Below are 14,571 nucleotides of genomic sequence, written 5' to 3' on the forward strand. Positions count from 1 at the left end.
TACTCATCATTATCTTGTGATGAGTAATCTAAGTCATACTAATAATTCCAGAGTTGTTCAACAAATACCAGACTCAATCAAGAAAACAAAAATTATTATAAATAAAACTAAATTGATTAAATGTTGCAAGTATGAATGACCCAAAAATTGCTATGAATAATTTTTAGCAACATATCTACAAGTAATGAAAAAAATCACAAAATGAATGTTGTGTTCCAAAAAAAAAACGTTAAAAAGTAGATAACAATGGGCTCGATAACTTCTATTAGACATAGGGATAAATTAAAACGGCAGTTACTACAACGGCAGACACTACAATACTGAATTAGAAAAACAATATAAAACTTATAGAAACACCTTAAATAAATTAATAAAAAAGACAAAAAATGAATATTATCAAAACCAAATAGCTATTGTACCATCCCAGAATAGCATAAGAGGCCGTACGACATCTCGAAAGTTAGCGAGAATCTTCCGGAACAGCGTTCTGCCGAGTATATAAGGAGCCGCATCGCCGATAGTTGTCAGTTTAGTAAAGTAAAGTTCGGAAGATTGGCGCGACATTTAAATTAAACATTACTAGTTGTAAATAAATAATGTAACAATTATGTAAATGTAAATTAGTATTTAACTAATTTATATTGTCATCCTTTAAGAAATATTTTTAAGATATACGCTATTTTTAACTGCATATATTTCAAATGTTTTTGCCAAAGTATGGCCAAAGTGACCTCTTAAATTTCTTTAAGTTACACGTAGAATCGGAAAATATAATAATATACAGCGTATACCATGATTTTGGAATAATGTTGTGTTAAAATTTAAATGAAAAACATGTAAAAATTAATTTTGATGATTTATTTTCGAACCTAAAAGTTAATATCTAAGCTGAACTCAAACATTCCGTAAATGTTACATTGACGTACATGACGACCGTCAATGTGATATTTAAGAAACCTCTAGGTACAGCGTCAATTAAATACGCACAAATATCTAGACTAGGTGAAAATCGCACAAAAAGGATAAGAAAACAAAAACCTTCTGAAACCATTTTCTTTCAAAAGCTCATTTTTGAAATAAAAATTGGATGAAATAGCTATATAGTATCAAACGTGGCACGCTTCCAGGTAGGGCTTAAGATGAAAAAGTATATGTAAGCTGGCATATATATATCTTCGCTTTTCCTGTAGTACATTTCCCATTGGGTGAAGCATGCGCTCTAAATGGAAAATAAGTTTACCGTTTGAATCCTCCGACGTCCGTCGCGACGTCTATAGTCGTCAGTATTTCAAACGGGGTGTGGGTATGTGAGTGCTATTTTTACCGTCGCTTTAAATACGATATTCTTGCGCGCTGTTTTACGAGTGACATGGACAATACATTTTTAATGGGAACAAACTATCTTAAGTTATTGCAGTCCTAAAAAGGTAAAATGTCACTTAAAATATTTTTTCAATGGTCTTTTTTTTGTTAAATTAATATTTTTTAATTACACCGATACTAATAATAATTATAATTTAGAGCTGGCTCGAAGCTAAAAGAGTATTTTTAGGTTCCGCGGGGAATAATGCGGATATAGATAGACTATAACGTTTTTAAAAAAGCAATTTTAGTAGGGTATCAATTAGCTTATAGGGTTTTAGGGTTAAGTTACGCTTAAATGTTTAATCGGATAATGTACTTTAAGTGCAGTTGAAAATTTTCCTAACCGCACGTTGGGAAACTCATTTTTAAATAGTCTAATGTCACACTTTATTTTTGGCTTTCCTCAGTTAATCATTATATATAAGTTTATTAAAATAATTTTATATATATTGTATGAATCAAAGTTTTTGAAAGGTTATGCGTCCAGTTTTATATAAAATAGAAGTTTATATGATTGAATTAAATATGATGTGAATGTTTCGAGTTATGCTAAAAAGTGTCATTATTTTGATGATTAAAAGAACATGAATTACGGAATGATTGAATGAAAAAATACAAACGTCATTCAAACGTTCATTTTCAACAGGTTGTTGTTTAAAGATAAATTATTATTTACATATTCAGGCCTTTGGTTGATTACTGATACGGAAATTTTGCTTAGAATTGAAAGAAAAATGAAGTGACGTTAAAAGCCTTATTTGATTTTTTTTATTTCTTTAAGTTAAACAAATAGTGCCTTCGTTAAAGAGTGAATGAGATAATAATTCATGAGAAAAAAAACCCTTCTTACAATAGTTAATATAATATTAAGTAAAAAAATGTATTTGCAACAATTTTTTAAACACACATAAAAATTAAAGTTAAAAAAAAAATAATTTAATGGTATAAATTAAAAATTAAAAAAATAGTCAAACTATACTGTTATAAAATATGCATATAGTAATGAGAAATATAAGATATGGTAGTATTTTATCGCACTCTTATTTCAAAAGTCACAACTGAAAAAAAAAAACAGAAATTGCGAAAAAACTTACGGTTAAATTATGTAATTTTATATAACTTTAACTAAGCTCATATTGTTATTCGGATCATACAAATAAATAGGACTTAAAATTTTTATAAATGATGTAAAAATTAGATTTTTTTTGAATAAGATTTATTTATTATTTATTTATATATATTTATTTATTTATACTGCATCAGCAGCGAAAAGGCCCCCTGCAGATACAATTTTAATAACAATTTTACAATTATTCTTATAGTCCTAAAAATTTAAGTACAAGCAAATATTACTGAAAACTGGCATCTGAAATTCAAACAATCTCTCATATAGAACTTTTAAGAATTCATCCAAGGTAATTAAATTTAATTCACTAGCCTTAATTTTCATTAGCTTAATAATAATTCATTAGCCTTAATTCACTAACTATTTTATAGAATGATGAACCCTTAAAAATGTTCGTTCTGAGAAAATCCAAGTCTTTCTTTATCTAGTACCACCAGTATTGACAAAGAATGGAAGCATTGAAAGTATTTCTGGATAATTAATTTTATTGGTTAAAATCTTATACATATATACAATACAAATCTTGGTGTGACAATTTTCCAAAGAAAGCCTATTAAATACCTACAATAATAATAATTGGTTATAGCCTTGATAATAATCATGTTTTTGAAAAACATATATTTCAGGAATTTACGTTGCACACGTTCTATAGTTTTCGTCCATATTTCATATCGTATAGATCATATAATGCAACCACACTCCAGCACCGGTAACACCAGACTGTCAAACAATATTAGACAATACTAAACACTAACACTAAAACCACTAGTGGATCTGACAATAAATCCAATTTTTTTGTATGTCTAATTAACCAACTCGATAACAAATTTGTTACAAATTTGTAAATGCCAGTTTACAGTCTACTATGACACCTAAGTCTTTCTCATGCTTCTTCTTCTTTCAGCAACCCTTCACAGTCTATTCCTGGACATAGGTCTCCCCTATATTCTTCCATGTTTCTTTGTTCTGTGCCAGTTGGTGCCATCTGTTGCCCACTTTGTTTTTGACATCATCGAGCCAGCGTAACTGTGGTCTGCCAACGTTGCGTTTATGTATGCGAGGTCTCCATTGAATGATGTGTCTTGACCATCTTAAGTCCTCCTGTCTGGCGGCGTATCCTACCCAGCTCCATTTCAGGTGGCCTATGCGTGTTATGACGTCTTTAACTTTAGTTCTTTGTCTAATACTCTCATTTGTCATATGGTCTCTCAGGCTTATTCCTAGCATCATCCGCTCTATGGATCTTTGGGTGGTCCTAAGCTTGTTAGCTGAGTTAACAGTGAGTGTCATGGTTTCCATTCCGTAAGTCATCACGGGCAGTAAGCAGGCATTGAAGACCTTTCTTTTCAAATTAATTGGAATAGTTTCATTTCTCAAGACGTGTGTCAGTTTACCCGTGGCTGCCCATGTCAAACGAACACGTCTGTTTATTTTGGCAGCTTGATTTTCTTTGCCCAATTTGATGCAATGTCCCAAATATACATATTCTTCGACGTTGTCAATAATTCGGTCTTCTATATGTACTTGAATATTGTCAGGTGATATGACTTTTGTTTTATTTAAATTCATGGTTAAACCTATTCTTTTCGATTCTCTTTGAAGTTCTGCCCACGTTTTCTGTAATTCTATTATATTCTGGCTAAAGAGTACTATATCATCCGCAAAGCGTAAATGGCTCAGATGTTTGCCGTCGATTTTGATGCCTCTCTCGTTCCAGTCCAGAGTTTAAAAAACGTCTTCCAGTGCCAGTGTAAACAGCTTTGAGGAGATGGTGTCCCCTTGTCTTACTTCTCTTTTTATTTGAATTTTGTTTGTTTCTATCTCTTCCTAGATTTTAACGGTGATTGTCGCATTTTCGTATATGTGTTTGAGAAGCTGCTTGTATCGAGAGTCGATTCTTGCATTGTTCATGGCCTTAAAAATAGCCCACAACTCTACGGAGTCAAAAGCTTTGTTATAGTCAACAAATGTGAGGTGTAGTGGTTCATTGTAAAGTCCAGTGCAACGATATATTAGAATGGTCACCTGTCAAAACACCAGAATTCCACCTGCCAAACAATGTCATCCACCTTCTATTTACATTGTTTGAGAAGTAAAATGCTGGTGTTTTGACAGATGACCATTCTAATATATCGTTGCACTGGACTTTACTTATTGCATTTTTCTATTAGAGTGCGAACGGATTGTATGTGTTCTATTGTGCTATGACCTTTTCGGAAGCCAGCTTGTTCCGGGGGCTGATAGGCATCTAGTTTAGCTGTAAGCCTATTTGTTACTATCTTTGTCAGAAGTTTGTACGGGTGGGGGAGTAAGCTAATAGGCCGATAGTTGTCGATTCTCAATCTCCTTTTTTGTACTGTAAAATCACCTGGGCCTTTTGCCATGCTTGGGTTATCACTAGTTTCCTTTTTTATTTTTGAATTATTTTTCTTGGTAGTGGCACATATCTTTTTGGCTGTCTTTCTAATGTCAGTACTTATTCTGTTTTTTAGGTCATTTATATTCAAGCTGTTTAGTGCTTCTTTATTAGATAATTTCTTGTTGAGTTCAGCTTGGAATTTTTGGCGGTTTTCCTGGATTGTTTCTGATGTGGGAAATGGTTGTATTCTGATTAGCTTATTTCGTTCACTCTTCACGTTTATTTCTATTTTAGCTCTTACCAACTTGTGATCGCTACAAGTATCAAAGCGATTTAGGGCCGAAATGTCTTTTATAGTAAGCTTTTTATTGGTTAGTACGTAGTCGATCTCGTTTTTCGTATTTGAGTTCGCGCTTCTCCATGTCCAACGTCTCTTTTCTGATTTTTTGAAGAAGGAGTTCATACAGTACATACTTTCTTTTTGGAGATAATTGATCAGTCTTTCTCCTCGTTCGTTGGTACAACCCAGTCCGAATTTACCCACATATTGATTTCCGTTTCCCGCTGGTACTCCTAGTTTAGCATTGAAATGGCCAATAATGTATTTGTAGTGTGCTGTTTCTATTGTCAGCGCTTGTGAAATGTCATCGTAGAATCTCTCTATCTCATCATCGGGTGCAGAGCTTGTAGGGGCATATACTTGAATTATTTGGACGCTATATCTTTTCGATATCTTCAATACTATGTAAATGACTCTACTCGATATGGATTTCATCTTGGTAACTAGCCGCTTTATACTCTTATGAATCATTATCGCTGTTCCGCCAATGTGTGTATTTTCCTCTCTGTTGTTTCGATACAAAAGGTGGTCTGATTTCAGTGTGATGCATTTTTCGTCCGGTAATCTAGTTTCGCATAGGCCCAAGATGTTCCATTTGATATGGGATAGTTCCACCTCTATTTCCAGATGTTCGGTTGATCTCATTGTTCGAATATTATAGGTGGCTAGGTGAAGTTTAAATTTGTTCTGTATTAAGAGTGGAGGGGATGAATTTTTGCCTCCCCCAGAATCCTTGAGGCTGACCTTGTTACTGGTGTGGGATTTGTCATGCGATGATCTACCCACCTGGGGTACTATTTCGTTTGTTTTAAAATCCATCATGGTGTACGGGGGTTTTTAGCCATAATCTTCCACGTTGGCTAAACGGGTTGGAAGATATGAATATCAGCCGCTCCTGACATGGAGAACATTCTCATGCTTACAGTTCTGTAATTGTGCACCACTTATACTGTAAGTATAATTGATTAAATTTTTATTAAGAGTTAAAGACACAGAACAAGACTTTTCAAATTTCTTTGTAAACTATGACAATTTTACTGAACTAATTTCCATGTAGATTTCCAGTCATCTGCAAAACATAAGGCTATTGAATTACCTACCGAACTTAGCATGTCATTTATAACAATTAAGAACAGCAGAGGTCCCAAATTCGAGGCTTGAGAGCCCCAGTATAAGCATTAGGCTTTGCATCCTTGACTCAACATATTGCTGCCTGTCATTTAAATACTATCTGACTACGTTTTGCTTTATCGAAAGCCTTCTCAATATCAGTATAAACCACATCAACCTGTCTTATTTTATTAAAACGATAAAAATTACGGAAATAATTTATGAGAATAAAATCCCTTTTTAAAGTAAATAACGTAATATTAGGTGAAACAAATTAAAAAAATATACTGCAACTATTTTCGTTGGCAACAAACTTGTCAAAATAGTCAGGGGACAAAGATATTAAAAGGAAATTGAATGAATATTTGAAATATTTTTTTTTGGAAAAATTGATATCTGAATTCATTTTGGACACAATACATTCATTTATGAAAAACACAAATAAAAATATTTAATAATTGATTAATAATGTATGACAATTCAAAGAAGTCAAATATCGAAAATTCTAAATAACAAAATTTAAAGAAAAGTTAGTGAAAAAGAAAAACTCTTTGGTAATCATACACTCTGATCCCTGTTATTAACAGCTCGGTGGTTTGGCATGCTCCTAATTAAATTATCAATTTCGGTTTGCTTAATTTGTAGCAATTATTGCTATTGCTATTGCAAACAATTCAGCAACTCTTCCCTTATCTGAAACGTGTCTTGATGTAAAACACGCCTTTTTAACATAGTTTGAACGTGCTCAACAGTCTTTAAAGTCTTTAGGGATTATTGTAACTTGCGGACATCAGATGTTTATTTACTGTTTTGCCAACGTTAGTGGCTTTTTAAGGCCTGATGATGCTCTGAATAGAGCGAAACACGTGTAGCTTTAAGTAAATGTTGTGAGACCGTGACTTTGTGTTTTTCATTGTTTTTCGTCTGTAGGAAAAAATAATTTAATAAATTCATCAGCCATTATGAGAGGATCAGAAAGTTCCTGAGCTTTATCGTTTATTATAACCTTTTTTTAATGAAGATTTATAATGTTGAATCTTGGTCATATTTATTAGTTTTGACAGCTTACTTCTGTATTTTTTATATTTATTGAAGAGTAAAATCTTGGGGGTTTGGAATAACATTTTTTTTTAAATTCCTCCCGTTGTCTTATATGAGTAAGAAGTCCCGTTGTTATCCGGGGTTTTAAACAACGTATTTTCGATTTAATTCTAATATTCATTTTACTGGATCGAATACTTTCCTGAAGTTTATTTAGACTTAGGCGCAATAATATTAGGGTCACCACTCTGTAGAACATCTTGCCAATTCGTATTACTAAAAATATCTTTAAGTTTATGTTTGTCTATTTTTTCTTTAAAATGTATTAAATGTGATATATTTATTTAGGTGAATTGATCACATGTACCATAACACTTGTCCTCTAGAAATGATCTTGGATCATTGAACGCAAAAGAAAAAAATCTTTAAGCAAACTATAAAAGCAAGAATTTGGGAACAACGTTTTAAGCAGGAAGCAGTTTTTCCTATATCATTAACAGTTTTTATTTTAATGACAGTTGAGTTTTCATTTTCCCGTATAAAAACATTGCCATGCTTTATTCATACAAACTTATAGGGACCATCTTGACGAAGCCTACGGGCACTTCGAAATAGTTGATTCACATTTAGTCAAATTCACTCCTACCCAGGTTGCCTAAGTCACTTGTAATTTTTCCAATCGCTCTTCTTTTTTTCCTTAGTGATTGTTTCCGTTACACCATTACAAAAGAAACTAGCAACGAGGAGTTCTCTTTATTTTCATTTAACTTTGTAATCCGTTGGGCTAAAGTCCGAGTCTTCGCTAACTTCTTGAATCGTTGGCAAGCGAGGCGCTTTGCCAGGTGCTCGCCACACTGTCTTCTGGTATAAGGACGTCAACTAAACTTGGTAAAGAGAATGTATGCTCATTTAAAGTCTTGTTAATTCTAATGTTCTTTAGCCCATCCTACTACATACTACTACTGCTTCATAGTATAGTACTGGAGCTCTAACGTAAATATTGTTTTCATTTACCTATTTCTAATTATTTGAGCACTGACGCTAATGCCGTAAACATTTTGAAGCACCTTTCTTATCTTGTTGGTAGTAACATCGGGGTTTCGTAATGCCTGAAGGCAAACAAAACTATCATGTATAGGTTCTGTTGCTCTTGTTGGACCAGTATGTTTTCCACTCACATCACCAGTCTCTTTAAAGCTCTGTCATAACCTAGAAAGAGTAAAATAAAGAGTTTTGGTTAGTGGTAAAACTGTTTCGTAATTTACAACCTCCTATACCGCTTTTGAAGTAAAATTTACAGCTTCTGCGACGTCGCGGATGTTCAAACAAATAGTTCGTAACTGTGTTTCACGATCAAGATGTTGCCTTTGCATATTGACTATGTTGCACGCACATGCTATTCGTACAGTTTATAATGCGGTTCGCGATTTTTTTTCTAAATTATAAGTGGAATATCCAACGTCCTAGCAGCTCCTTTTTCTGAGGGTAGCTGAAACATGACCTTTATTTCCTCTTTATAGTTACATGCTGAATGAATACATACTGATGGATTTTTTTTTGTATTTATATTTATATTGTAAACTTTTCTATATCTATGAGTGAGCATATGTAATATTTTATAAGGAAATATAAACTGTCAATTATTATTATTATTATTATTATTATAAATTAAAATAAATGTTCACTATATTGGCAGGACAAACTCTGCAGACTACTTTTTCAGTTTACCAAAATTTCCTTGACGAACTTTTGTTATTTAATATAAACAAGAATCACTTAATATTGTAGCATTTTTACCATTGGTTAAGAAGTGAATTAAAACACTCGAAAAAAATAGTAAACTAGTTTATTATACACGTATACACTAAATTCGATCACTAAAGACTACTAGAAACATTTATTTGCACTGTATTTATTTACTTATATTTACGTCAATTTAAAAGTCGCGCCAATATTTCGACTTAAACTGGCCACCTAGCGGCGAGGGCTCCTTACGCACTAGCTAGACCATTGTCCCGGAAGATTCGCTAATCTTCCACGTATGTTAGACACATTTTTTTTGTTTGATGTGTATAGTAGTAGTATGTAAAATATAGTAATATTTTACCGTACTCCTATTTTAAAAGTGACACCAATTAAAAAATCAGAAAATGCAAAACACTTTTTAACTAAATTTTGTAATTTTATATAAATTTAAATATGCTCATCATAAATATGCCAATTACAATAATTTTCTAAAAATTAACATTTTATTACTTATTACATACAGTGCATACCAAAAGTTTTGTCTAAATTCGTTTAAAATTCAGGGGTGTGTTTGAAAAAAAACGCTCGAACCCGTCGACTTTTATTTTAAGTTGCGCATTTTTGTACTTGAAGTTTTGTATATACAGGGTTGCTCAAAAATAAATTACGACCATCAACTTCATTTTTTCAAATGAAAGCACCTTTTTCTTATTTCATCCTTGAATTTCGCGTGGAATTCTACGTATGTTTCATGCATCATGTCCTATACCTAAAGTCAACAGTTATCGAAAACAAGACGATTGATGTAACAAATAAAAAAAGAATAAAAATTAAGTTAAATGTTCAAAATGGTTGCCATTCACGGCTTGACAATATATCAAAGGCGATCAATAAAGTCTCGTTGCACATTTTCAATCATTTCCGGAGTTATGGCGCGCACTTCTCTGCGAATTCTCTCTTTCAAGTCGTCTAGATTATTTGGCCTATTAACAAATACCTTCGATTTGAGGTATCCCCACAAAAAAAAGTCCATTGGTGTTAGGTCAGGCGACCTAGCAGGCCATTCGATGAGTCCTCTCCTTCCTATCCACCAATTGGGAAAGGTTTCATCCAAAAATGTACGCACAGTGGCAGCATAGTGCGGAGGAGCGCCATCTTCCTGAAAAATTAGTTCTTCGTCAGGATAGTCTGGGTCCAATGGATTTGGAAATAAAGCTAGTAATGCTGGAACTAATTCAAATTAGAGAAAATCGATATACACTTGTCCCGTTAAAGTCTGTTCAAAGAAAAAGGGACCTATTACTCTTCCGCGCACTATTCCACAAATACATTAAGTTTTTGAGGGTACTGGGTGTTTACCTCCATCATCCAATGGGGATTTTCTGTTGCCCAATATTGACAATTTTGTCTGTTTACACTACCATTCAAACAGAATGTGGTTCATTGGAAAAAATAATATTTGTTACTAAATTATTATTTAGATTGCACATGTTTCTTAAGCGTTCACAAAACTCATTTCGCCCATCGAAATCGTGATCAAATAACTCTTACACAGGAATAACTTTGTAGGGGTGATATTTGTGCTTTTTAACTATTCGGTGAACTATAGATTTCGCCATGTGTAAATTTGCCCCAATCTGCGATAGAGGAGTGCATGGATTTTCTTCCAAAGAAAGCAAAACGTCAAGTTGTTTATTTTCATCTCGAGCAGGACGACCAGATTTCGGCAGATCTCTAACATGACCGAATTCTCTAAATTTAGCCTCTATTCGACTCGCCACCCTTTGACATATGGGAGAACGATCAGGATGGATTTCATTGAATAATTGAGCAGCTTCTCTTTGAGTACGTGTTCTATCACCAAACCCAACCATGCACAGAATTTCTATTTTTTCTCGTTCCGTTAACTTTACCATTGTGAAAACCGCAACTTTGCTCGTATACTTCACACTTGACAATATCTGTTTGGCGTACAACTGTCATACAGTTTCTATGAAAATACACGGTCACCAGCCAATAACAAAAAAAAAAGACGAATGAATGGAATTTTGCTCTGTATAAAAATTTTCAGAGATAAGGTGATTCGTAAGGTGAACTCCAATAATAATGTTTGGTCGTCTTTTTTTCGATAACTGTTGACTTTAGGTATAGGACATGATGCATGAAACATACGTAAAATTCCACGCGAAATTCAAAAATGAAATAAAAAAAATTTTGAAAAAATTAAGTTGATGGTCGTAATTTATTTTTGAGCAACCCTGTATATACAAACTTCACATACAAAAATGCGCAACTTGAAATAAAAATCGACGGGTCCAAGCGTTTTTTTTTCGAACACGCCCCTGAATTTTAAATGAATTTAGACATAACTTTTGGGATGCACTATATGTAGTAACATATATCCCAATAGTTAATTATATACATATATTTAAGGCGCAACATTTTAATAATTCTAAAGAAAGAATTTAACAGAAAACTGACATCAATAATTATAACATTTGTTCAATTACCAAAAATAAATTTAATACTCTGATAAAACATGTAGCGTAATACTAAGACTTTATAAGTAATTGTATAGAAAGATGAAATACGTGAACAAAATATAAAACATTATAAATTGTTTGCTTGACGAAAAAAAGAAGCTTGGAAAGCATTTTAAACTTGAGGCTGAAAAAATTATATTTAAAGTATTTCTCCTAAAATACAATAAATGTATAAAAAGTTTTTACATGAGAACACGAGCAATTTCCTGGCCGTTAGGAAACTCATTTTTAAATAGTTTAATGTCACTTTATTTTTGTGTTTTCACAATAAAACATTATTTATAAGTATAGGAGAATAATTTATATGTAATGTTTAAATCAAGGTTTTTTAAAGTTAATGCGCCGAGTTGAAATAATAGTGTGAATTGTAATTTGATAGTGTTGAGTTATATTAAGCGTCGTTTTTTTTTGTTTCCACTGTTAAAAGCTGAAAAAGTATGAAATAATTGAATGGAAAGATACAGTAAAAATAAGCATTAATTTAAACGTAAATTACCAACAAATTGATGTTTAAAGATCAGTGATTATTTACATATTCAAGTCTCTAATTATCTCTTATTAATACAAAAATTACAAATAATTAAAAAAGGAATAATGACGTTTACAACCTAATTTTAGTTTTTTTTTAATATTTAATTTTCTTAATTCAAATTAATTTAAATGCCTTAAATCTAATGGCATCTTTAACGTACTATTCAAAAAAAAAGTTCCCTACCATTTTTTAACATATACAATTATTTATTTACGGGCCTTACCCTTTTGTACCTCAAATAATTAATATTTAATAATGTTTAAAACAATTATTATTTGATATTCACAACCTATCACTATCACAGTCATAAATCAAAACACGATTATTCCAGTATCAGTTGGCCATGACGGCTTCGCGTTAGAAAATAATAAAGTGATACAATAATGTCACTACTTGTCATTTGCAAACTATCAATAATAAATCATGCTGGGACGATTGAATTACACCACGAAGATTAATTAAATTTATTTATTAATCACGGAGAACATACATTTGCGATCTGATATCCGGAAAAACGCAAATCAAAATATAAAAATTCATCCATATGTCTTTTTCATCATTTAGCATTTCCAAGAGACCGATTTTCCAGTTCTATGAATTAATTTTACTTCGATCTCAATAAAATGTTTTTTTTTTTTGGATAATATTATCTGGACGGATAAACGAAGTTTATGAGAGCTGGGATTTTTAATGATAAAATGTGCATCAATTTAGAAAACCAAATTTTCAATTTCCTGGCAATTTAATGTTTATTGTCCCATAAGAAATGACAGCGTCGTGGCCCTAGAATTTTATGAAGGCAATTAAAATGGTAAGTGAAGACAGTTATAAATTCATCTAGTTTTAAAACACGTCGTTTAATAATTTCTATCTAGGTAAGCGTTATCGTGACATCTTGCACAATTTTAAAATTAACTACCTAGCAAATTTGCCACTGGCTGAACACAAAAATTTATTCTACCAGTGCGATAGGGCACCTCCACATAATGGCCATTTAGTCAATAATCAGCTGCAAAATATACTATATGGTCAATGAATCATAGCAATGGAATTATGATAAAGCCAACACGGGATCACATCTTTGACTACCGCGCTTCCCAGATCTGACAGTACTCAATTTTTTCATCTGGGGAATAGTATTTTGACTATGTTTATAACACCGCAGTAGCCACCAAGAAAGGTTGCATGCGGAAGGTCAGAACTGCGTTTGAAGAACTTAATTCTCAGTAACTAAGGAGAACGACACATAAAGAATTACTACATAAGGACGAGAAATAGCTAAAAGTTCAAGGGCATCAGTTTAAACATTTATTAAAATAATTTTTGTAATAACTCTTCATATGTTGTATCCAACGACCTCTACACCCGATTTAGGTACGGACCGACTCGCCATCTTCAGTAGAAGCGACATATCTTGCTAGCGGGAAGAAGCTCTGGAACCTTCAGGGTTCGATGTTGTGTGGTTCAAAATAACAAACGAAAGATTCACAAAGTATTTATCCTCCCTTGTAGGGTATTTATACCCTCCTTTACAGACGAGCCAGCGACATACACTGTAGAAGGCTTTTCACCCATATTGCCACAATGTCAACCGGTTCAAGCCTTTGAGATCTTGAAAAAGTTTTCAAAGAAAAGGTTTCAGAAAAGGTTTCTTCCTTGGAGACTGAAGCTTCCAGCACAGATTCAACTGATACCTAAAGTACGAAAAAAGACGATCCTTATCAATTACCGTCTTGCTTTAGTCCCAGCAATCGCACAGGTAATGGGGAAACTTGTAAACCAGCAAATTTTGAAATACCTGCAGTCCATCAACATCATTCGCGGCCTATGTCACGCAGGTTTGCATCTAGGTTATTCAGAAATATGCTGAATTCCGTGCAATAGCTCTGGACATTTCAAAGGCATTCGATAGGGTCTGTCATGAAAACCTCCTTAAACAAACTGTACTTTAATAGTTTGCCAGCAACTCCTATTGCTTGGCTTGGCAGCTTTCTCGAAATCCGATCCATTCAGGTTGTCGTTGATGAACACACCTCGCAGAGGTTTCAAATTAACACGGGTGTCCCTCGGGAATGCATCTTGTCCTATATCAACGCATTCTCGACAAGACTGCTAATCTAACTTACAGTTTTGTTTATTATCACTTTGGTTTTTTCCTTTAAGTCGCAAAACCTGACTTCAGCCAATCCCAGTATTATAGGCGTCGCCAGGTTACAACTATTAATGCTGATCCTAGCATCAGTGTGGAGTGGAGTGAGTTCAATCTGATTCAGTTTGACGCAGCTTAGGCTGCTGTATTTACAAAGAAGGCTGCCTCTGCCGCCCAAGCCTTATGTTCGGGCTTACTTTGCTGCTGGCTTTGTCAGTTCGCAGGTGTGGATGTTTGAAGCAATATATCTTAGCATAATC

General features: G+C 33.2%; 1 protein-coding gene across 2 annotated transcripts in view; it reads left to right on the forward strand.

Annotated features, from left to right (window-relative positions):
• Positions 1 to 1,267: 1,267 nt before the first annotated feature.
• Positions 1,268 to 14,571, forward strand: part of LOC126748207 (muscle calcium channel subunit alpha-1) — a 120,256-nt gene continuing 106,952 nt past the window's right edge. For both annotated transcript variants that reach the window (XM_050457281.1, XM_050457282.1), the window contains exon 1: positions 1,268 to 1,427. The gene's annotated coding sequence lies outside the window, so the exon portion shown is untranslated. The remainder of the gene's footprint in view (positions 1,428 to 14,571) is intronic.

The sequence above is a fragment of the Anthonomus grandis genome, chromosome 22 (genome assembly GCF_022605725.1).
Source record: "Anthonomus grandis grandis chromosome 22, icAntGran1.3, whole genome shotgun sequence".
Taxonomy (NCBI): domain Eukaryota; kingdom Metazoa; phylum Arthropoda; class Insecta; order Coleoptera; family Curculionidae; genus Anthonomus; species Anthonomus grandis.